We start from the raw sequence: 26,372 nt of genomic DNA, 5'->3' as shown, positions 1-26,372 counted from the left end.
AACAACTGCACTCAAACTATGGATCGTCACGGCGATGGTTCTCTCCCAGAGCTCACCAACCAGCTGTTTTTGAGATCCATAGGATGCGGCCCGGAAGATGTGCACCTTCACGGTAAGGCCCTATGGCCCTGTGGAGGACCAAGTCCATGAGATGGTGCGGGAGAAATGGGACATCGCGAACAGCAGATCAGCTGTCAGAGGCCTTTGTACTTGAGTGATCGCGCTCTCTCCTTCTCTCGGTGCTGGGGGAGAGTTTGCTGCTGATCTCAAGGTGGAGAACTCAGACAAAAAGTGGCGTGGCAGACTGTAACATAGGAATCAGTGAGTCGTTTTGTTTTGTTGGTCTTCCCTCTCGCTGTGGAAAGGGAGAGACATCACTCTGTCCCGTGTTAGGGAGAGAGAGAACCTGTAATGTGTGGGATTAATTTTTATTGGATTGCAGATCATGGTCTCTCTTCGAGGGCTTTGTTAATGCCTGCTCGGTGGGTGGTGGGCACTGATGCTGAAATAAGTGGAAGAAGGGAAGGGGGAAGGCTTGATACTTTGCTGCTCCTGTGCTTGGGGTGGGGGAGAGGGTTTGGGCTTTACTGACATTCATTCTTTTGGGATTTCTTCTGTTTTTGTGGATCTCTGTGAAGAGTAAGAATTTCAGGTTGTGTACTATATACATTTTCTGATATTAAATGGAACAACTGAACCAATTGATTAATTTAAAGTTGATCTAATGCTTCTGGTTGGGGAAGACTCTGAATGATTTTGTGGGAATGCACTTGTCTTCAACTTTTTTAATAAAGTTTGTGACAACCACGGTGTTCAGATTCCTAGATGAGTCCTTGAACATGGCCAGTCCATGCACTTGAAGTAATCCCATAGCCACTTCCATGCCTCCTGTGGCCACTTCTTTGTTGTCTTGACCTCTGGAGCTTTGTTCCTGCCCTGTATGCAGGTAGGAGGACAGTAGATGTGGTCTGGGCAAGAAATGGTAGGCATTCCTTATCTTGGTACAGCAGTGGTCTAATGTGTTGGGACCTGTGGTGCTGCATGTTGTATGCTGATTTTAATTGGGCAGGGTTTTCTTCAAACAAGCCTGGCTGAAGTTACCAACTATAATTTGAAATGCATTGGATGAACCTTTTCTTGTTTGAAGATGGCATCATGCAGTATCTCAAGCGCTTGATAATAGTCTGTCACTGGTGACATGTAAACTGTGGTTAGGATTCTGGAGGAGAATTCCCTAGGTAAATAGAACAAATGGCATTTGGCTGCTATGTGTTCAAGGTTGGGGGAACACAAGTTTGACAAAACCACCACATCAGAACACAACCAAGAGCTTATCATGAAACACTCACCTCCTCGTTTTGCCTTTTCAGAATCAGTCACTTCACTTATCACTTTAACTGAAATGTACAGTGAAATGCTAAGGTTCAATCTCTCCAATTCAAAGTTCAAGTTCAAAGTAAAATGATTATGAAAGTACATATATGTCATCATATACAACACTGAGATTCATTTTCTGGCAGGCACTTACAGGAAAATAAAGGATATAATTTATCAAAATCCATATATAAACAAAGACTGATAAACAAAATCTCATTGCTACCAACAGGGCGGTGGTATAGGAGCCAGAAGACACACACTGAAAGTTTTTGTATGGCACTGGAGCTGTGCTAAGCCACACGGTCATAAGTGTAAAGTGAGTAGAGCAGGGGCTAAGCTCTGCCCTCTGGCATCTTCCCCTTTCCTTTCCAGCTCGGATGAAGGTTCTCAGTCCAAAATGTCAACTGTTCATTTTTTCCATAGATGCTGCCTGACCTGCTGAGTTCCTCCAGCATTTTGTTTGTGTTAATGTTCTTGTTTAGATCCTGACTGTGGAATAAAGCTATTTAAAAATATCATTGGACAAATTCCAGAAATCAAAATCTGGTCTATTATGACTGACATACATCTTGAAATTTGTTATTTTTGATAGCAGCAAATGCAATATGATACATAAAAGTGACTATAAGCTACAATAGGACATATATACCGGTATATTTGGGTGGTGGGATGGAGATACATCTCTATCAAATGAGGTGTAAGGTGCTCCTTTCCTCCATTGGTCTGCAGGTCACCCTTGGGCAAGATGTAGCACCTGCTTAGACCCGTGATCAACCATGGGAGCAGTTGGTCATATGAGCAGCTGGTGCATAACACAAGTCCTGGTTATGTGACCATTGATGCCAGGCAGACAGTCTCTGAAGAGTATTGATAATGGCTGGGGTCACCTGTCTTGTAAAGACACTGCCCAGAAGAAGGCAATGGCAAACCACTTCTATAGAAAAATTTGCCTAGAATAATCAAGCTCATGGATAAGACCATGTCTGGCCACGTCATACGACACGGCGTGTAATTATGATAATGATGATGATATATAAATGGGTAGTGCAAAATTAGAGCAGAATACTGTGGTGGTGTTCATAGGTCCATTGTCCATTCAGAAATCTGATAGTGGAGGGGGAAAAGCTGTTGCTGAAGCATTGAGTGTGTGTCTTCTGGCTCCTATACCACCTCCCTTTGGTAGTAATGAGACTTTGTTTATCAGTCTTTGATTGCTTGTAAATGTTACAGTGTTTCTTTATTTTCCTGTAAATGCCTGCAAGGAAATGAATCTGAGGTTTATGTGGTGACGTACACTGTATGTACTCTGATAACAAATTAACTTTTGTTATTGTTACAATGCAAACACTCCTAATCAATGCAGCCATGAAAGATTATATTGTGAGGTAGTGCACATGCCTTCATTGGTTTATGTATAGATTTTTGTAAATTTTATAGTCTTTTTTATTTTCCTGTAAATGCCCACAACAAAGTGAATTGCCAAGTAGGGTATGGTGAACTATAGTATGCATACTTTGATAATAAATTTTCTTTGAACTTTGACTCTGAGATACAAGCCTCGCTTCCCTCATGTTAAATTCCCTTGCCTTTTTCTTGTCATGCCAGTTCACAATCCACTTTCCTTCTTAGGTTTTAAGTTGCAGAAGTGAAAATGGTTGCTTTTTCCAGCTGACCACCTTTGAGAGAACATTTTAGAATTCTCTTCTAACTTTTTTTTTCTGGTTTTCTCCTTTGTAGGTGTATTCATGCATAAGTAGCTTCAATAATTCAAAGAATCTCACCTCTTGCTCCCTATTTAATATTCTGGTTCTGCCTACATATGTTGATATTCTCTCAGTTTGTTGCTGCATTCATGTTTACACTGGCTTGTTAATTGTTCCATTAAAATTGTACTCTCATTTGCTAGCTCCTGATTTAAAACTGACAATGGCACCCCCTATGGGTAAGAGACTATGGTCTACTCTAGAAGAATAATTTGAGTTGTTTTTATGCGAATCAAAATAATCAAAAGGAATCTTCATTCCTGAAAATTCTAGATACTAGAAATTACTGCTGGTGAATATAGTTGACATACGAGTGCAATTGATTAATCTCTGCACCAAAATGGACACCACAGTAGCGTAGTCGTTAGCAGAACACAGAGTTCAATTAGGACGTCCTCTGTAAGCAAGTTTGTACATTCCTTACCGTGTCCATGTGCATTTCCTCTGTGTGTTCTGATTTCCTCCAACAGTCCAAAGACATAACATTTGTAGGTTAATTGGTCATTGTAATTATTCCCATGATTAGGCTGGGGTTAAGTCAGGGGTTACTGGCGATGCAGTTTGAAGGGCCAAAAGGGCCTGTTCCGTGCTGTATTTCGAAATAAATAAAATAATGCCTAGATTAATGTTAAATAAGTGTGTCAGCACTCTTTACCACAGCCCTCAGAGAAATATTCATCCCTATAATGAAAAACTAATGCATGCCTAATATTCTGAGGCCTGTGTCTGTACCTTCACAACCTGAGTTGGTCATTAATGAAATCTTTCTACCTTAGTAACTTAAATTATAGGTATCAAATGATTAAAAATCAAGTTTTAGTCTGATAAAGAAAGCTTGAAGGGCCTGTAGTTAATTGCTGAATTGAGGTGCCACATTACTGCATTATTTTATTTATTCAGAGACACTGTGTGGGATAGGCTTTTTTGGCCCTTTCAGCCTGTTATGAATGCACCACAGCTCTGAGGGGCTGAAGGGGCGGGGGGAACCCCCTCCTTTGTGAGAATCGCAAGAGCATTATTGGGTTGGGTCAGAGGACCCAGGAAATGAGAGAGACCTGGCCATTGTCTCCTGGAGACCACGTTTGTGGATTGGGGACTATGCTACGTGCAAGCCCTCGGGCAAAGTGGGCTGGTTGAGAGAGAGATTGCATCATCCCAACCTGATTGACATCTGAGACCCCGTGAGGAAGTATAAAAGAGGGTCTGGGGGAACAACCCCTTCAGACACACCAGAAGAAACGCTAATGATCCCGTAGTAGCGGGAAGCCATTAGAAGGAAGCCACATGCGTTCAGTTCCCTCGCCTGGGAGCCGGTGGCGGGTACCACCGAAACGATTTTCTTGAACTAACAACGGGGAACCAACTTCCCCAATTCAATGGATTTGCTTCATAAAAGACCCGGGCAAGTTTCTTTTCTCACAAATCTCTCTCTCTCCAACAAGTGAAAATCCAGCGGTCCCCAAAGACTGAAGCCTGAAGGAACTGAATGACTTTTATATTTCTATCAGACAATATATTATCCCCTAGACAAACGATCGAGCTATTTCTTATTGATGATTATTATTATACCTGCACTTTTAGATTGAGTATTGACGACGTATATTATCTGAATGTTTGTATTAATCTTATTTTTGTACCCCTTTATAAATAAAGACTTTTAAAAATAGTACCATCAGACTTCAACGGACCTCTCTATCTTTACTGGTAAGTAATCCAGTTATGGGAATTCATAACAAGCCACGTCACCTGGCAACTCTCGAATTGATCTGAGCCTCATCACAGGACCAATTAACCTACTAACCGGTATGTCTTTGGACTTTGTGAGGAAACAAGAAAACCCAGAGCAAACCCACACATTCCATGGGGAGAACATACAGACTCCTTACAGATAATGGAATTGAACTCTGAACTCTGGTGCCCTGACCTGTAATAGCATCGTGATGACCACTATGCTGCTGTGAGGATCCATTTTAGTTTATAATAAATGTAAGTCTGATAAAGTGATTTTATCACTTTATTTGATAAAGTGATTTTAGGTTATTAGCGTTAGATTCTTCAATAATTTGATAACTGAAAATGCTACATAACATTATTATAGAAGTTACAAAGAGTTTGTAATAAAGGATCGAATAGTCTTCTGAATCACCTGCGTAGGCTCTACAGTTTTATTAAGTCTTTATTTTTGACACAGTAAGTCCTGTATTTGTACTAGGAACAGTGCGCCAGATCAATCCCAGATACAGAGTTGGAGAAGACTGCTGATTCCATAGGCCAGTGCATGACATCTGCTCAGTCAATAATGTGAGGAGGTCTACTGTCCATATTGTTGGCCTTTTGAGCACAAGGAACATTGATCACTACAGTACAGTACTGGGTCCTTCGGCCCATGATATTGTGCCAATCTTTTAATCAATTCCAGGATCAATCTAACCATTCTCTCCAACATAACCCCCAATTTTTCTGTCAGCCATGAGCCTATTTAAGAGTTTCTTAAATGTCCCTAACATATCTGTCTCCACCAGCACCACTGGCAAGATGTTCCATGAACTCACTACTCTCTGTGTAAAGAGCATACCTCTGACATGCCTTGACACTTTCCTCCAGTTAACTTAAGGTTCAAAATTTAGAATTGTTTATCGTCGTTCTTCAGTAGACGAATGTTGTTGTTGTCCGTTTCCATGCCTTGTTGCAGATCGGGCAAAAACCTTGCCATTTCCTTAGTATTTCTCTGGTTTTTATGAAGCCAAGTTGCCAGCTTGACGCTCAACCCAGCATGAGAGGAAAGTGTGCAAGGAGCCGGCCAGATTTCAACTGGGACCACCTGCCTTGAAGTCCAGTGCTAATACTAAGACACCATGAGCCAGCTAAGTACACAAATGTAAAGAGGAAAAAATAACTGTTATTCCAGATCTAATACAGCATTAAAAATACAATAAGCCGAAAGAACACAATAACGATAAATACATTGAATTAGCTTATAGACATAAACTGTATGTAATGTGACTCTAGGCACAGGAGTGTCTATACATAGTTTTAGAGGGGTTTGCAACAAAGGCAGGCAAGGAATAAAATGTGTACAAGAGCATACCCCAAGAATATGTACTCTGTAGAGGATTTCCACACACTAAATTTGAGCAAAACAACAAACCGGAAGAAACACTAAGACACTACGGCTGCCATCTTCGGCACCACACTGTCCATCACAAATGCAATAGACTGAAATCCATAAGACCCACCCCTTCTGTGTTCCCACTTCTCACAACTCCAACACTTCGAATAGTGTATTTCAATCTCCTTGACCTGCTCGGATCCAATAGTTTGGTTCAGTTTGGCAGCAATGCTGTTGCAAGCAAGATGGTCTGTGTAACACACAAAATGCTGGAGGAACTCAGCAGGCCAGGCAGCATCTATGTAAAAGAGTACAGTCAACATTTTGGGCTGAGACCCTTCTTTTCTCTTTTCCATAGATGCTGCCTGGCCTGCTGAGTTTCTCCAGCATTTTGCGTGTGTTACTCAGAATCCAGAATCTGCAAATTTTCTCTTGTTCTTAGCATATTAGGAACTTCTCATTATTATCATCATCCCATCATCAAAATTGTGCCCCTGGTATTAGCCAATTCCATCCTGTGAAAAATGTCTCCTGGCTATCGATGCAATGTATGACCCTTATCATTGTATACACCTACGACAAAGGCCAAGAAGGTGAAGGACAAAACCTAACACTGTGTGAACTAGAGGAAGAGAAATAAAAGCAATATTTTAATTTTATTTATTTATTTATTGAAATACAACGTAAAGAAAGCCCTTCAAGCTTCGCTGCCCAGCAACACACCAATTTAACGCGGGTCAAATCACAGGACAATTTACAACAACCAATCAACCTACCAACCTGTACGTCTTTGGACTGTGGGAGGAAACTAGAGCACTCAGAAGAAACAAAAAAACCCATGCAGTCACTGGGAGACTGTACAAGCTCCTTACAGACAGCAACGGGAATTGTACCCAGGTCGCCTGTACTGTAAAGTTCTGTGCTAACCATTACACTATCATGCCACACCAAACTGGAATGTGTTCCCAGTTACAACCTTTTACAGTGGAATTAAATCCCTGTTGCCATTTCAAAGTCACTCTGAAATGCCGTTCTTCAGTATACGGCTGAACTCAATGAAATATAAATATTTCAATAAACTGTGAGTGTCTGTGATTGCTGGTCCTTACTCAGTTACTCAGTTTAATGTTCAGTCTCAAGGGAGGAACTTGAGTGGATTCAATATGATTAATTTGCAAAGTAAGAAGCATTTATTATTTTGTAATAAGTACACGATTAGGTAATGCATTAGAAAAACATCTTTCTGAGCCAGACTGTGTAACAGAATCACAGAGGAATTCAGGACAACTTCATTACCATATAAAAGACTTGGATGTTCTAGTGATTAACCCTTTGCCCTCATTAGGAGATTTTCACCAGAAAGCCATTTAGTAATAAGTTCAAAGATCTAAAAGAACTTTGGTGGAGCAGCTGGTTAAAAATCTGCCTTTGGTCAGTTTCCTGTGGGGAAAACTACAACTGGCTTCAAGTGCAATCCAAGAACAATTGATGGAGGTGGGAGAGGAGTGGAGGGGATTTGTGCCACGGAACCCAGTTAAATTCTGTCTCCTTCCCTCCCTCATTCTTCAGTGATAATAGGACAGAGAGATCACTAGCGTGGAAAAATCTGCGGACACCGGAAATCCCTGGCAACACACTGGAGGAACTCAGCAGGTCAGGTGACATGGAGAAGAGTAATCAGTCGATGTCTTAGGCCAAGATCGTTCATCGAGTCTAGAAAACTAGGGGAAAAGTCAGAGTAAGAGGGCAGAGGGAGAGAGGGAGAGGGGAAGTAAAGATCTGGCAAGATGATTGGTGAAATATTAATTAGGTAGAAAAAGAAAAAGAGAACAAAAAAATGTGAGGTAGAGTCCATGGGTTCGTTGTCCATTCAGAAATCTAATGGCAGAGGGGAAGAAGCTGCTTCTGAAACATTGAATCAGAACCAGGTTTAATATCATTGGCATACGTTGGTGAAATTTGTTGTCTTTGCAGCAGCAGTACAATACAATACCTAATAACAGAGACCAAAAAAAACATGAATTACAGTAAGTGTATGTATTTTAAATAGTTCAGTTATAAAATAAGTGTGCACCCTCAGTGACCTGTATCTCCTCTTTGATGGTAGCAATGAAAAGTGGTCATGTCCTGGGCAATGGAGGTCCTTAATCATGGATGCTGCCTTATTAAGCCATCATCTATTGAAGGTGTCCTGGATGCTGTAGGAGGCTAGTTCCCATGAAGGAATTATCTGAGTTTACAACTTTCTGCCGCTCTTTCCGATGCTGTGCAGTGGCCCCTCCAAACCAGACAGTGATGCAACCAGTTAGAATGTTCTCCACGCTACATCGGTAGAAATTTGCGAGAGTCTTTGGTGGCGTACCAAGTCTGCTCAAATTACTAATGAAGCATAGCTGCTGTCATGCCTGCTTTGTAATTGCAACAATATGTTGGGCCCAGGATAGACCTTCAGACATGTTGACTTGAAATTTCTCACCCTTTCTTTCACAGTTTAAGGACTGCAAGTGAAGTGATTGGAAGTGTCAGACAGATGCAGCAGGTAACTTGTTCTGCAGAAGTGTGATTGTGCTCATATTGTATATGTCACCATATACAACCCTGAGATTCATTTTCTTGCAGGCATACTCTGTAAATCCATAATAGAATTAAAACCATAATATAATCAATGAGAGGTCTCACCAGCTTGGGCGTTCAACCAGTGGGCAAAAGACAAACTTTTGGGCTATATTATAATTTCTCTGACATGATCACGTGATGAAAATATCCTTGAATGAGCTGTGGGGCTTCTGTCTGCATCTGCTGTAAATGTAAAGAGATATTCAGCAATTATGGGGTTAACAGAGATAGACTCTGCACAGAAAGGATATCTGTTCTCACTAATACAGTCTGTGTTTAGAAAGAAAGGTATAGATTTTAAGCATAGATCAACAGTAGGCCAGTCTGAAATCCTTTATGTACCCCCACCCATTTTGGTTTTCTGTTATTGTTCATTTACTGCCCACAGAGAGAGTGAAAATTACCCGTCCTAAGTCCAATGGAAAGACAGCTTGGGCTGGGCTGCGTCATGTGCCATCAATTAGTAACCACCAGTCCTCAGTCTGTGCCCAGAATCAAAATTATCACAGCAATTTCAAACAGCAAGAAAAATTATAGCCAATGCTGTATCAGAGAATACAGTTGTCTTTGGAATGCATGTGATCTTAAAATATTGTGGAAATTTAGCATTCACACACTCAGATTAGAGCTGCCCACAACACATTCTGTCAACTCATTCTAATTGTTGAACTCTTACCGAGTCTATTCACATCTGGGCACAAGTTTTATCCTTCCAGCCCTTCAAGACATGCCACCCCAGCAATCCATGGATTATGGGTGAAAGGTGATGAGTTTAAAGGGAACTTGAGGGGAATCTTCTTCACTCAGAGGGTCATGAGAGTGTGGAACGAGCTACCAGCACTCGTGGTGCATGCAAGGTCAATCTCAACGTTTAAGAGAAGTATAAGATAGGTATGTGGTTGGCTGGGGTATAGAGGGCTATGGTCCTGATGTGGGTCGATGGGAGTAGGCATAGACCAACAATAGGCAGAATATTGGATACCCTTTATGTACCTTCCACCAATTTTGGTCCTGTTTGGGTGCTGCAGTTTTCTACAACTCTATGACTCGATAGTCCCTGACAGACCTCATTAACCCTAACCTAATCAGAGGACTATTTACAATGACCAATTAACCTACCCAGTACACCTTTGGACTGTGGGAGGAAACTGGAGCACCTGGAGAAACCCGCACATTCCACGGGGAGTTCATATGGAGCTATCACAGACACACCGGCATTGAACTCTGATCTCCAGAAAGCCCCAAGCTGTAATAGCATCACGCTAACCACTAAACTGATATGATGCCTTTTCAAAAAGCACATTTCAAGATTCAATTGAAGTTGAAGACTGCTTAATGTAATTTCCAGTAAGCAAGTGTAAAGGAGAACAAAATAATTGTTATTTATAGGCTAGTAACCAAGATGGAGCTGACTAGATCTACAACCTCCTGCAGCTTCGTTCAGTCCTGTGCAGTAGCCCCTCCATACCAGACAGTGATGCAGCCTGTCAGAATGCTCTCCACGGTACAACTATAGAAATTTTTGAGTGTACTTGTTGACATGCCGAATCTCTTCAGATTACTAGTGAAGTATAGTCACTGTCTTGCCTTCTTTATAACTTCATCAATATGTTGGGACCAGGTTAGTTCCTCAGAGATCTTGACACCCAGGAACTTGAAGCTGCTCACTCCCTCCACTTCTGATCCCTCTATGAGGATTGGTATGTGTTCCTTTGTCTTACACTTCCTGAAGTACACAATCAGCTCTTTCATCTTACTGACGTTGAGTGCCAGGTTGTTGCTGCGAAACTACTCCACTTGTTGGCATATCTCACTCCTGCACGCCCTCTCGTCACCAGCTGAGATTCTAACAACAATGCTTGTATCATCAACAAATTGATAGACGGTATTTGAGCTATGCCTAGCCACACAGTCATGTGTATACAGAAAGTAGAGCAGTGTGCTAAGCACACACCCCTGAGATGTGCCAGTGTTGAAAGTCAGCAAGGAGGATATGTTATCACTAATCCGGACAGATTGTGGTCTTCTAGTTAGGAAGTGGAGGATACAATTGCAGAGGGAGGTACAGGTTCTGCAACTTCTCAATCAGGATTGATGGTATTAAATGCTGAGCTATGGTCGATGAACAGCATCCCGATGTAGGTGTTTGTGTTATCCAGGTGGTCTAAAGCCGTGTAAAGAGCCATTGAGATTGTGTCTGCCATTGACCTATTGTGGCGATAGGCAAACTGCAATGGGTCCAGGTCCTTGTTGAGGCAGGAGTTCAATCTAGTCATGACCAACCTCTCAAAGCCTTTCAACACTGTCGATGTGAGTGCTATTGGGTGATAGTCATTAAGGCCTCTCACATTATTCTTCTTAGGCACTGGTATAATTGTTGCCTTTTTGAAACAAATGGGCACTTCCGCCCTTAGCAGTAAAAGGTTGAAAATGTTCTTGAATACTCCCGCCAGTTGGTTGGCACAGGTTTTCAGAGCCTTACCAGGTACTCCATTGGGACCTTCTGCCTTGCAAGGGTTCAGTCTCTTTAAAGACAGCCTAACATCGGCCTCTGAGACGGAGATCACAGGGTCACCAGGTGCAAAAGGGATCTTCACAGTTGTAGTTGTGTTCTCCCTCTCAAAGTGGGCAGAGAAGGCGTTGAGTTCCTCTGTGGTGAAGCTTCGCTGCCATTCATGCTGTTGGGTTTTGCTTTGTAGGAAGTAATGTCTTGCAGACTCTGCCAGAGTTGCTGTGCATTGGATGTCGCCTCCAACCTCATTCAAAATTGTCTCTTCGCCCTTGAAACAGCCTTCCACAAATCATACCTGGTTTTCTGGTACAGGCCTGGGTCGCCAGACTTGAATGCCACAGATCTACTCTTCAGCAGACGACGTTCCTCCTGGTTCATCCACGGCTTTTGGTTTGGGAATGTACAGTAAGTCTTCGTAGGCACACACTCATCCACACAGGTTTTAATGAAGTCGTTAACAACTGCAGCATACTCATCCAGGTTTGAAGGTAAGTCCCTTAATACAGTCCAGTCCACCAATTCAAAGCAGTCCTGTGCTTCCCTTGTCCATACCTCCTTGGTCCTGATTACAGGTGCTGCAGTCTTCAGTCTCTGCCTTTATTCAGGGGGTAGGAGTACCGCCAGATCATCAGAATTCCAAAGTGAGGGTGTGGAATAGCACGGTAGGCATTCTTGTTGGTGGAGTAACGATGGTCCAGTGCGTTGTTTCCTCTGGTATCGCAAGTGATCTGTTGATAGTAATTGTTTAGTGATTTTTCAAACTGGCCTGGTTAAAATCTCCCAAAACAATGGTGAAGGCGTTATGGTGCTCTGTTTCGTGCACGTTGATTCCATTGCTCAGGTCATCTAAAGCCTGATTGACATTGGCCTGAGGTGGAATGTATACTGCTACCAAAATGACCCCGGAGAACTCCCGTAGTAGGTAAAAAGGACGGCACTTAATTGCTAGATATTCCAGGTCTGGTGAGCAGAATTGGGACAGCACTGATATATTTGTGCACCAAGAAGAGTTGATCATGAGGCATACTCCTTCACCTCTGCTTTTGAGAGACTCTATAGATCTATTTTGATGGTGTATAGTAAACCCATCAATCTGAGTCACTGCATCCGGTACAGAAGGGGTTAACCAAGATTCTGTGAAACAAAGGACACACACGGTCCTAATGTCCCTCTGATCCGGCACCCTAGCTCCAAGCGCATCAATTTTATTCAGCAGAGACTACACGCTTGCCAGCAAGATAGTCAGTACAGGGAGTTTAAAATCCCATTTCCTTAAACACACTGCTCTGCACCCACACTTCGTCTGAAATGTCCTATGTGGGCACTTCCAACCACGTGCTGTTTCCATCAGTTTTAAACAGTGATAGTTCATTTAAGTACATTAAGATATCTTTGTTGACTGTACTGACCTTGGAACCAGTTGTGCTCTTTCGCTGTAACAGGCTGAAACGGGAATATTTAATCGCATCCATTGAGAGTACTGCTGCTACTCGAGTCGCACCTAGGCACCCCGGAAATGAACTTACAAGCAGCTGCTACACCTTGATCTGCAGGAGCGCCTCACACCACCTTTGGCGGAGGCATATCTCCACCCCGCCACCCAAAACAACAAGGTTCATGGGATGTGTCAGTGATAATAAACCTGATTCTGATTCATTGTTCAATCTATGGACTGGCACCAAGACTGGGTGACATTGCCTCATCCAGAGAGTGAAGAGAGAACTATAACCTTGTTTAATCTGAGAGTCTGATGTCAGGAGCACACCGTCACCCACAAGGGATCAGCCAATGTCCTCTGCAGTACCTACTGGAGTTCAGAAGAATCAAGGGGATCTCATTGAAACCTGTCGAATATTGAAAGGCCTAGTTAGAGTAGATTTGGAGAGGATGTCTCTTGTAGTGGGCAAGTCTACCAGCGGGAACAGCCTCCGAAAACAAGGACAGCCCTTTAGAACCGAGATGGGATAGAATTTCTTTATCCAGAGGGTGGTGAGTATGTGGAATTCATTACCCAATATGGCTGCGGAGACCAAATTATTGGGTATATTTAAAGCAGAGGTTGATAGGTTCTTGATTAGTCAGGGCATCAAAGGTTATGGGGGGAAGGCAAGAAAATGAGGTTGAGAGGAATAATAAATCAGCCATGATGGAATGGCATAGAAGACTCAATGGACTGAATGGCCTAAATCTGCCCCTATGTCTTATGGTCTTATTGCTCAATCAGAAGCTGATATTAGGGACTCCAGTAATGACCAATCAAGAAACTGAAACAGGGATCCTGTCAGTGATCAATCATGAGGCTGACAGTAGAGCTCCCCCATTGCTTAATTCAGAGGAGATCCCAGTCCACTGTGGTCCTCCACCACAAAAGTACATTGGCACCATTTGTCTCAAGTAGTACACACAAAACGCTAGAGGAATTCAGCTGTTCAGGCAGCATAGGGCGTCGCAGTGGCCAGTGACCCATGTTCAAATCCACTGTTGTCTGTAAGGAGTTTGTACATTCTCCCCAATAACCATGTGGGTTTCCTCCAGGTGCTCCAGTTTCCTTCCACGTTCCAAAGAAGTACGTTTAGAGTTAGTGAGTTGTGGATGTGCCAGGTTGGCACCGACAGCGTGGGAACACTAGCAGGCTGCCCGCGGCATAATCCTTGGACTGTGTTAGTCATTGACACGAAGTAATCCATTTTCCTCTACGTTTTCAAAGATTCGAAGTGCATTTATGATCAGAGTATGTTTACGGAGTACAGCTCTGAGATTCGCCCTCCCACAGGCAGCCACACAACAACAAAGCACCCACAGAACCCGGTCAAGAAAACACCAAGCTCGTGAAGAAAGAACAAATCTCCACAAATAGCAAAAAGGAGTGAATAACAGAAAGAATGCCAAACATCGAAGCAGGAATCCAGTAATATTCAGTTTCGTTCAGTTCAGAATTGCATTGCTAGCTTACTACTGGCCACGGGGCAAAGCATTCTTCACTGAGCCGCCCCAATCTGCATCAATTGCCCTGATAAAACCACTCAAAAAAGAAGAAACTAACCAGATTCCAGCAACTTATGCAATATGAACCCCAAAGTACCCAAGACGAGTCCACAACCACTCCAATCAATCCTTCCAATGTGGGTTCAAAGACTCCGGCACTTTCCTCCAACAGCCACTAGCAAAAGGGAAAGAACGACCGGTCAAATGCAAAAAGATGGTGTCGAACACCCACCCGTCTTCCTCTCTCGTCTTTGTCGACTTCAACCTTGTTCAACACCTCCATCGGAGATAAGCGATGGAGTCAATCATGGGCTCGTGTCCTCGACACCTCTATCAGAGAGAAGCAATGGAGTCGATCATGGGCCCGCACCCTCGACACCTCAATCGGAGAGAAGCAATGGAGTTGATCATCGGCTCACACCCTTGATACCTCAATCAGAGAGAAAAATGGAGCCGATTATGGCCTGGCGTCCTTGATGTCTCAATCAGAGAGAAGCAATGGAGCCAATCGTGGGCACACACCCTTGACACCTCAATCAGAGAGAAAAATGAAGTAAATTTTGAGTTCGTGCTCTCAATACCTCAATTGGAGAGAAAAATAGAGATGATTATGAGCTCATGCCCTCGATACCTCAATCGAAGAGAAGCAATGGAGCTGATCATGGCCTGGCACCCTTGACAACACAGTCGAGCAGAAGCAATGGAATTGATTATGGTTTCCAGACTTCTTGGCCTCCAAGCCACAGACTTTGCTCCAGTTCTCACCAACCTCCCTCAGACACAGCAAATTACCAGACTGCTTAATCTTTGATGTGCATGTGACGAGTAAAGCTAATCTCTCCAATCTCTTTAATCTCATCTATGCAGGGAAATAATCAGAAGTTTCCTGCCAAGACCCTTCATGAGGCTCAATGAAGGCTCAGCCCAAAACATCGACTGTTTATTCCACTCCATAGATGTTGCCTGGCCTGTTGAGTTCCTCCAGCAATTTGTGTGTGTGTTGCTCTGGATCTCCAGAACCAGTATGATCTCATGTGCGCCCTATTGTTTTTAGGGAAACAGCACAGTAAAAGGCCCTTCTGGCCTAAGGAGGCCGCACTGCCCAAATGTACCCATGTGGCCAAATAACCTATTAACCAGTACATTTTTTAAATGTGGGAAAATACCAGAGCACCCGCAGGAACCCCACACATTCCAGGGGAGAATGGACAAACTCCATAAAAACAGTGACAGCATTGAAACTGGTTCACAAGTGCTGTAATAGCATTACGCTGACCACTTCTAATTCACTTGTTTACAGTAGTGCAGTGGTTAGCACGATGCTTTACAATACCAGCGACCCTGGTTCGATTCCCACCAGTGCCTGTGAGGAGTTTGTACATTCTCCCCGTGACCGCATGGGTTTCCTTTGGGTGCTCCGGTTTCCTCCCACAGTGCAAAGACATATTATTTTGGAGGTTAATTGGTCATTGTAAATTGTCCTATGATTAGGCCAGGATCAGATCAAGGATTGATGTGCACCTATGCTGTATCACAATAAATAAATAAATAGATAGATAGATAGATAGATAGATAAATAAATAAATAAATAAAATGACCAGGCAAAACTATGAAACCACATTTTATTAGTTTTACGGTACCGCGGGGTTCGCACGATGAACAAGGATATAAATTAACATGTAATTCGTGAACTATAATAAGAAAAAGGCAAACCCAACAGACACGTTTGGTTTATTTTATATAAAAAACACTGAAAGGGAGGTTTTCTCAGGCAGGTTTAAAATAAAACGTCGCAGTTCATGTTAGACATGTAAACCTAAAGCCACACTAGTATCGGGGACTACAAAGAAAACCCCAAATACCTATGAAGCTGCCTCTGCGTATATAGTGTTAAACACACCTGCTAAATTTAGTGTGTGGTTAGTCCGTGTTGTTGTATACGCTGCATATACAAATGCAAAAATGTAAAATCAGTAAGAGGAATGCCACAGCGTTTCTGGTGATAAGATAATTACTATCTGTTTATAATTGCCGATAATTGCTCCTGGGTTATAATTACTGGATGCCTGTCCCTCCACACGTCTCTGACAATAGACTTTTCACCCTAATGAGCAGTCAATGCTAGCACTTTCTTAAGAGTTCATATATTTATATGTAATCGATGTCGATCTGCAGTGCACTCTGCTGTGGCTCTAAACCAGGCCAGCACAGTTTAAAGAGATTGTCTTTATTACATCAAACATAGAATAGTACAGCAAAGGAACAGGCCCTTCAGCCCACAATGTTGTGCTGCACCAGGTAAAAAGTAAATCAAAAACACCCAACAACTAATCCTTCCTACCTACACCATGTCCATATCCCTCCATTTACCTTACATCTGTGTGCCTATCTGAACATCTCTTTAAAGCCTCTAATATATCTACCACCATAACAGGCAGCACATTTCAGGCATCCACCACTCTCTGAGTAAAAAAACTTACCCTCACATCCCCATTGAACCTACACCCTCTCACCTTCAGTGTATGCCCTCTGGTATTAGACACTCCTACCCTGAGAAACAGATACTCCCTGTCTACTCTATCTGTGCCTCTCTTAATCTTATAAACCTCTATCAGATCTCCCCTCAGTCTCCATCATTCCAAAGGAAACAATCCATCTGTCCAGCCTCTCATGATACCACATGCCGTCTAAGCCAGGCAGCATCCTGGTAAACTTTCTCTGCACCCTCTCCAAAGCCCCAACATCCTTCCTACAGTGGGGAAACCAGAACTGTGCACAATACTCCAGATGTGGCCTCACCAGAGCTTTATAAAGTTCTTGACTTTTGAACTCAATGTCTCAACCAATAACAGCAAGCATTCCATAAGCCTTCTTAACCACCATGTTGACCTGTGAAGCCACCTTCAAGGAGCTAAGAAATTGGATCCCAAGATCTCTCTGCTCAGCACCGCTGTTTCGGATCTTACCTTTACAGTGTCCTGTCTCCTTTCATTTGCCCTACCAACGTGCAACACCACACATTGATCTGGGTTAAATTCCATCTGCTATTTTTCTGCCCATATCTGCTCTGTATTCTTTGCCCGTCTTCTACACTACTCACAACTCCACCAATCTTGGTATCATCAGCAAACTTACTAACCCACCCAGCTACACTTTCATCCAAGTTGTTCATATACATCGCAAACAAAAGAGGTCCCAGCACAGATCCTTTCAGAATACCAATAATTACAAACCCCCAGCTCAAATAACTCCCTTCAACCACAACCTTTGTCTTCTATGTGCAAGCCAGTTCTGGATCCATATAGCCAATTTGCCACAGACCTCATGCATCTTAATCTTCTGGGTTAGCCTCCCATGAGGGACTTAGTCAAACACTTCACCAAAATCGATGTAGAGAGCATCCAGTGCCCTATCCTCATCAATATCTCTCATCACCTTGTCAAAAAACTCAATCAAGTTATTTGAAACATCAAGGTACATGGTGAAATGCATCATTTGTGTCAACAACCAACAGTCCAGTTGGATTTACCATACTTCTGGCACCAACACAGCATGCCCACAACCTGCTAACACCAACCCATACATCTTAGGAATGTGGTAGGAAACTGGACATTTGGAGGAAATCAACCTGGCCAAGGGCAGAATGGACAAACTTTTCAAGGACAGCAGTGGGAATTGAACCCCAATCACTGATCTCTAGCGTTGTAATGTGACACACTGACCTCTATGCCACCATGCCTTCAGAGCAGTTAGTTGCTTGAAAGGTGAATCCCCGGGTGTAACTGTAGACATTGGAACCTGGTGCATGTTGTTTAATGTAATAAGCATTCTGATGAAGGGACTCAACTTGAAGCATCAATTTGTTATTCCTCTCCATAGATGCTGCCTGACCTGCTGAGCTCCTCTTGCATTTTGTGTGCATTGCTCAGGATATCCAGCACCTGCAGAACCTGTCGTGTTTATAATTTCCTTTCACTCTGATGTTCTTTCTGCCAATGGATTTCTGAGTCGGCATTGAACCCACGAACACCAACCCCTCTACCTTTTTTCCTCTTTTTTGCACTGCTTATTTAATTTAACTTTATATATATCTCTCACTGTAACTTACAGTTTTTACCATTATGTACTGCAATGTAATGCTGCCGCATAATAACAAATTTCACGACATATGCCAGTGATATTAAACTTGATTCTGATTCCAGCTTTCCTTCTTTTCCTCAGTGAGGGCAAGCAATGAGCCTTCTCTGTGAATTTTTAATGTCGTTGATTTTTTTCTCTCGAGCTGGCAGTACCCTGTGCTGTCTTTCTCCAGCGTTAATCACAGTCATTCCATGCCAGGCGATAAACATTGCCATTCAAGCATCTCTGTCCTCCTGCTCTAGTCTTTCCAACCAGTCTCTGACATGGGTTCTACTCATCCCTTATGTCTCTTTTGGATCAATCTCCTGTACCCTTTTTCCCAATAATACCATCCCTTTCATTCCTATTACCGGGTGTCAGTGAACTTCCTTCATTTTCTTCCACAAGTACTTGAGAAATCTATTATTATCTGGGTGGGGAAACAAGCCAGTAATATTTGTCATTGCTGTGGTGCTCCTAGCACTGATCTGATAATGCTCCTTGACACAACTTACATTCTTGCACTCTGTGTTTGCAAATAGGCATAACATATCCTGGATAATGCATTTTCATGAATATGGTGCAAATTTGAATTGGCAATCTCAATCAAGGGTTGCACTGAAATATTGCACAAAATGAACAAAATAAATCAAAGCTCACCCTTCACATTACAACGCATCAGAATCAGAAACAGGTTTATTATCACCGACATAGTGTGGGTCCTGACATTTGTCCTTTCGTGGCAGCTGTACAATGCAAGACCTCAAAAATTACTATACGTTACAATAAAAAAAATCAAAATGTGAGGTAAAGTTTATCTGTTCATGGACCGTTCAGAAATCTGATGTCAGAGGGGAAGAAACTGTTCCTAAATGTTGAATGTGACTCTTTGGACTCCTGTACCTTCCCCCCGATGGCAGTAATGAAAAGAGGACATCCTGGATGGTGAGATTTCTAGGTGACAGATGCTGTCTAGAGAGAGCGGAGTAGTGGGTAAGCACACATCCTTGAGGTATGCCTACATTGATTGACAGCGAGGAGCAGATGTTAGTACTGATCTGCACTGACTGTGGTCACATTCAGCCTGTATTCATGAATATCACCCATAGCAGATAGTGCAGAGTGTTTCAGAGTTCAGTCCCGCCGTCCTCTTTAAGAAGTTTGTTTCTCCTCACCAGGACTGTGTGGGCTTCTTCAGGGTGCTGCAGTTTCCTCCCAAGGTCCAAAGACATACTGGTCAGTGGGTTGATTGGTCATTGCAAATTGTCCAGTGATTAGAAAAGGGTTTAATAGGCAGATTGGTGAGCAACGAGGTTTGAAGAGCTGGAAAAGACTATTTCATGCTGTATCTCTAAATGAATAAGTACACAATAAATACCATTCAATGGTTCTGTTATGGTCAGTATTCTATTATGGATTTATTGAGTATGCCCACAAGAAAATTAATCTTGGGGTTTTATATGATGAGATATATGTACTGTGATAATAAATCTACGTTGAATTTTGAGGAGTGGGTACGGAGATGGACAGAAGGGTCTGTGTATCAGTTCATCGTTAGCAGCTGACTCTCTGATCTATGTAGCAGAGGACTGTCTGATCTATGGGTTATTGCCAGGGACAAACACTGATACAAGCATCAAGTGCTGCTGGGCGGTGATCAACTCACTGAAAGACACTCTTTGGTCTGCCCAAAACTGGCTGGTCTTACGGCATTGCAAGATGTCCATAAGGGATTTCAGTCAACTGGCGTAGTCCAGGCTGCAGGAATACATGTGAGGGAAGTACTGAAGTTTGATGCAGTCAGTGCTAAAATCCTGTGGAGAAGGACCTCATTATAGACTCCTTCTATACTGGACCATAGTATAGACTACTATACTGATGTCCATAAGTGAGTGCTGCCAACTGGTGCAGTCCTGGCTGCAGGAGTATGTACTGAGGGAAGTACTGAAGCTCGGTGCAGACGGAGCTGCGATTCTGTGGGAAAGGACCACAGTATAGCCTCATTCCTCACAGGACCAACGTTATAGTCTCGTTCCTCACAGGACCAACATTATAAACTCGTTCCTCACAGGACCAACATTATAGACTCGTTCCTCATAGGACCACATTATAGACTCATTCCTCACAGGACCAACATTATAGACTCGTTCCTCATAGGACCAACATTAAAGACTTGTTCCTCACAGGACCAACATTAAAGACTCGTTCCTCATAGGACCACATTATAGTCTCGTTCCTCACAGGACCAACATTATAGACTCATTCCTCACAGGACCACATTATAGTCTCGTTCCTCACAGGACCAACATTATAGACTCGTTCCTCATAGGACCAACATTAAAGACTCGTTCCTCACAGGACCAACATTAAAGACTCGTTCCTCATAGGACCACATTATAGTCTCATTCCTCACAGGACCACATTATAGACTCGTTCCTCATAGGACCAACATTAAAGACTTGTTCCTCACAGGACCAACATTATAGACTCGTTCCTCATAGGACCACATTATAGACTCGTCCTGACAGGACCAACATTATAGCCTCATTCCTCACAGGACCAACATTATAGACTCGTTCCTCATAGGACCAACATTATATGCTCGTTCCTCACAGGACCAACATTATAGACTCGTCCTGACAGGACCAACATTATAGCCTCATTCCTCACAGGACCACATTATAGACTCATTCCTCACAGGACCAACATTATAGACTCGTTCCTCACAGGACCACATTATAGCCTCATTCCTCACAGGACCACATTATAGACTCATTCCTCACAGGACCAACATTATAGACTCGTTCCTCACAGGACCACATTATAGCCTCATTCCTCACAGGACCACATTATAGTCTCGTTCCTCACAGGACCACATTATAGTCTCATTCCTCAGAGGACCACATTATTGACTCGTTCCTAACAGGATCAACATTATAGTCTCATTCCTCACAGGACCAACATTATAGACTCGATCCTCACAGGACCACATTATAGTCTCGTTCCTTACAGGGCCACATTATAGACTCATTCCTTACAGGACCAACATTATAGCCTCATTCCTCACAGGACCACATTATAGCCTCATTCCTCACAGGACCACATTATAGACTCGTTCCTCACAGGACCACATTATGGCCTCATTCCTCACAGGACCACATTATAGTCTCATTCCTCACAGGACCAACATTATAGACTCGTTCCTCACAGGACCACATTATAGACTCGTTCCTCACAGGACCAACATTATAGACTCGTTCCTCACAGGACCACATTATAGACTCGTTCCTCACAGGACCAACATTATAGACTCGTTCCTCACAGGACCACATTATAGCCTCATTCCTCACAGGACCACATTATAGACTCGTTCCTCACAGGACCACGATATGGCCTCATTCCTCACAGGACCAACATTATAGACTCGTTCCTCATAGGACCACATTATAGACTCGTCCTGACAGGACCAACATTATAGCCTCATTCCTCACAGGACCAACATTATACACTCGTTCCTCATAGGACCAACATTATATCCTCGTTCCTCACAGGACCAACATTATAGACTCGTCCTGACAGGACCAACATTATAGCCTCATTCCTCACAGGACCAACATTATAGACTCGTTCCTCACAGGACCACATTATAGTCTCGTTCCTCACAGGACCACATTATAGACTCGTCCTGACAGGACCAACATTATAGCCTCATTCCTCACAGGACCAACATTATAGACTCGTTCCTCACAGGACCAACATTATAGACTCGATCCTCACAGGACCACATTATAGTCTCGTTCCTTACAGGGCCACATTATAGACTCATTCCTTACAGGACCAACATTATAGCCTCATTCCTCACAGGACCACATTATAGCCTCATTCCTCACAGGACCACATTATAGACTCGTTCCTCACAGGACCACATTATGGCCTCATTCCTCACAGGACCACATTATAGTCTCATTCCTCACAGGACCAACATTATAGACTCGTTCCTCACAGGTCCACATTATAGACTCGTTCCTCACAGGACCAACATTATAGACTCGTTCCTCACAGGACCACATTATAGACTCGTTCCTCACAGGACCAACATTATAGACTCGTTCCTCACAGGACCAACATTATAGCCTCATTCCTCACAGGACCACATTATAGACTCGTTCCTCACAGGACCACGTTATGGCCTCATTCCTCACAGGACCAACATTATAGACTCGTTCCTCATAGGACCACATTATAGACTCGTCCTGACAGGACCAACATTACAGCCTCATTCCTCACAGGACCAACATTATACACTCGTTCCTCATAGGACCAACATTATATCCTCGTTCCTCACAGGACCAACATTATAGACTCGTCCTGACAGGACCAACATTATAGCCTCATTCCTCACAGGACCAACATTATAGACTCGTTCCTCACAGGACCACATTATAGTCTCGTTCCTCACAGGACCACATTATAGACTCGTCCTGACAGGACCAACATTATAGCCTCATTCCTCACAGGACCAACATTATAGACTCGTTCCTCACAGGACCAACATTATAGACTCATTCCTCACAGGACCACATTATAGTCTCGTTCTTCATAGAACCAACATTATAGCCTCATTCCTCACAGGACCAACATTATAGACTCGTTCCTCACAGGACCAACATTATAGACTCATTCCTCACAGGACCACATTATAGTCTCGTTCCTCATAGAACCAACATTATAGCCTCATTCCTCACAGGACCACATTATAGACTCATTCCTTACAGGACCAACATTATAGACTCGTTCCTCATAGGACCACATTATAGTCTCGTTCCTCATAGGACCACATTATAGTCTCATTCCTCACAGGACCACATTATAGCCTCATTCCTCACAGGACCACATTATAGACTCATTCCTCACAGGACCACATTATGGCCTCATTCCTCACAGGACCAACATTATAGACTCGTTCCTCATAGGACCACATTATAGTCTCATTCCTCACAGGACCACATTATAGACTCGTTCCTCACAGGACCACATTATGGCTTCATTCCTCACAGGACCACATTATAGTCTCATTCCTCACAGGACCAACATTATAGACTCATTCCTCACAGGACCAACATTATAGACTCGTTCCTCAAAGGAACACATTATAGACTCGTTCCTCACAGGACCACATTATGGCCTCATTCCTCACAGGACCACATTATAGACTCGTTCCTCACAGGACCACATTAGTCTCATTCCTCATAGGACCAATATTATAGACTCGTTCCTCATAGGACCACATTATAGACTCATTCCTCACAGGACCACATTATAGACTCATTCCTCACAGGACCAACATTATAGTCTCGTTCCTCATAGGACCACATTATAGACTCATTCCTCACAGGACCAACATTATAGTCTCGTTCCTCACAGGACCAACATTATAGTCTCGTTCCTCACAGGACCAACATTATAGACTCGTTCCTCACAGGACCACATTATAGTCTCGTTCCTCACAGGACCACATTATAGACTCGTTCCTCACAGGACCAACATTATAGACTCGTCCTGACAGGACCAACATTATAGCCTCATTCCTCACAGGACCAACATTATAGACTTGTTCCTCACAGGACCAACATTATAGACTCGTTCCTCACAGGACCACATTATAGTCTCGTTCCTCATAGAACCAACATTATAGCCTCATTCCTCACAGGACCAACATTATAGACTCGTTTCTCACAGGACCACATTATAGTCTCGTTCCTCACAGGACCAACATTATAGTCTCGTTCCTCACAGGACCACATTATAGCCTCATTCCTCACAGGACTACATTATAGACTCGTTCCTCACAGGACCACATTATGGCCTCATTCCTCACAGGACCAACATTATAAACTGTTTCCTCATAGGACCACATTATAGTCTCGTTCCTCACAGGACCACATTATAGACTCGTTCCTCACAGGACCACATTATAGTCTCGTTCCTCACAGGATCAACATTATAGTCTCGTTCCTCACAGGACCAACATTATAGACTCGTCCTGACAGGACCAACATTATAGACTCGTTCCTCACAGAACCAACATTATAGACTCGTTCCTCACAGGACCACATTATAGTCTCGTTCCTCACAGGATCAACATTATAGTCTCGTTCCTCACAGGACCAACATTATAGACTCGTCCTGACAGGACCAACATTATAGCCTCATTCCTCACAGGACCAACATTATAGACTCGTTCCTCACAGGACCACATTATAGTCTCGTTCCTCACAGGACCACATTATAGACTCGTCCTGACAGGACCAACATTATAGCCTCATTCCTCACAGGACCAACATTATAGACTCGTTCCTCACAGGACCAACATTATAGACTCATTCCTCACAGGACCACATTATAGTCTTGTTCCTCATAGAACCAACATTATAGCCTCATTCCTCACAGGACCAACATTATAGACTCGTTCCTCACAGGACCAACATTATAGACTCGTTCCTCATAGGACCAACATTATATCCTCGTTCCTCACAGGACCAACATTATAGACTCATTCCTCACAGGACCACATTATAGTCTCGTTCCTCACAGGACCAACATTATAGACTCGTTCCTCATAGGACCAACATTAAAGACTCGTTCCTCACAGGACCAACATTATAAACTCGTTCCTCACAGGACCACATTATAGACTCATTAATCACAGGACCACATTATGGCCTCATTCCTCACAGGACCAACATTATAGACTCGTTCCTCATAGGACCACATTATAGTCTCATTCCTCACAGGACCACATTATAGACTCGTTCCTCACAGGACCACATTATGGCCTCATTCCTCACAGGACCACATTATAGTCTCATTCCTCACAGGACCAACATTATAGACTCGTTCCTCAAAGGAACACATTATAGACTCGTTCCTCACAGGACCACATTATAGACTCGTTCCTCACAGGACCACATTAGTCTCGTTCCTCATAGGACCAATATTATAGACTCGTTCCTCATAGGACCACATTATAGACTCATTCCTCACAGGACCAACATTATAGTCTCGTTCCTCACAGGACCAACATTATAGTCTCGTTCCTCACAGGACCAACATTATAGACTCGTTCCTCACAGGACCACATTATAGTCTCGTTCCTCACAGGACCACATTATAGACTCGTTCCTCACAGGACCAACATTATAGACTCGTCCTGACAGGACCAACATTATAGCCTCATTCCTCACAGGACCAACATTATACACTCGTTCCTCATAGGACCAACATTATATCCTCGTTCCTCACAGGACCAACATTATAGACTCATCCTGACAGGACCAACATTATAGCCTCATTCCTCACAGGACCAACATTATACACTCGTTCCTCATAGGACCAACATTATATCCTCATTCCTCACAGGACCAACATTATAGACTCGTTCCTCACAGGACCAACATTATAGACTCATTCCTCACAGGACCACATTATAGTCTCGTTCCTCATAGAACCAACATTATAGCCTCATTCCTCACAGGACCAACATTATAGACTCGTTCCTCACAGGACCAACATTATAGACTCATTCCTCACAGGACCACATTATAGTCTCGTTCCTCATAGAACCAACATTATAGCCTCATTCCTCACAGGACCACATTATAGACTCATTCCTTACAGGACCAACATTATAGACTCGTTCCTCATAGGACCACATTATAGTCTCGTTCCTCATAGGACCACATTATAGTCTCGTTCCTCACAGGACCACATTATAGACTCGTCCTGACAGGACCAACATTATAGCCTCATTCCTCACAGGACCAACATTATAGACTCGTTCCTCACAGGACCAACATTATAGACTCATTCCTCACAGGACCACATTATAGTC

At 43.1% G+C, this 26,372-nt stretch overlaps 1 long non-coding RNA gene across 1 annotated transcript; it reads left to right on the top strand.

Moving 5' to 3' along the window:
* The first annotated feature begins 7,710 nt into the window (after positions 1-7,710).
* LOC132393643 (uncharacterized) lies at positions 7,711-19,785 on the top strand. The gene is made up of 4 exons (XR_009512017.1): positions 7,711-7,902; positions 8,740-8,788; positions 11,656-11,865; positions 18,242-19,785. It is a non-coding gene; the product is annotated as an uncharacterized LOC132393643 (long non-coding RNA).
* Positions 19,786-26,372: the final 6,587 nt, after the last annotated feature.

The sequence above is a fragment of the Hypanus sabinus genome, chromosome 5 (assembly GCF_030144855.1).
Source record: "Hypanus sabinus isolate sHypSab1 chromosome 5, sHypSab1.hap1, whole genome shotgun sequence".
Classification (NCBI taxonomy): domain Eukaryota; kingdom Metazoa; phylum Chordata; class Chondrichthyes; order Myliobatiformes; family Dasyatidae; genus Hypanus; species Hypanus sabinus.
The sequence above is the reverse complement of the archived record's forward strand: the minus strand, read 5'-3'. Positions and strand labels throughout refer to the sequence as shown.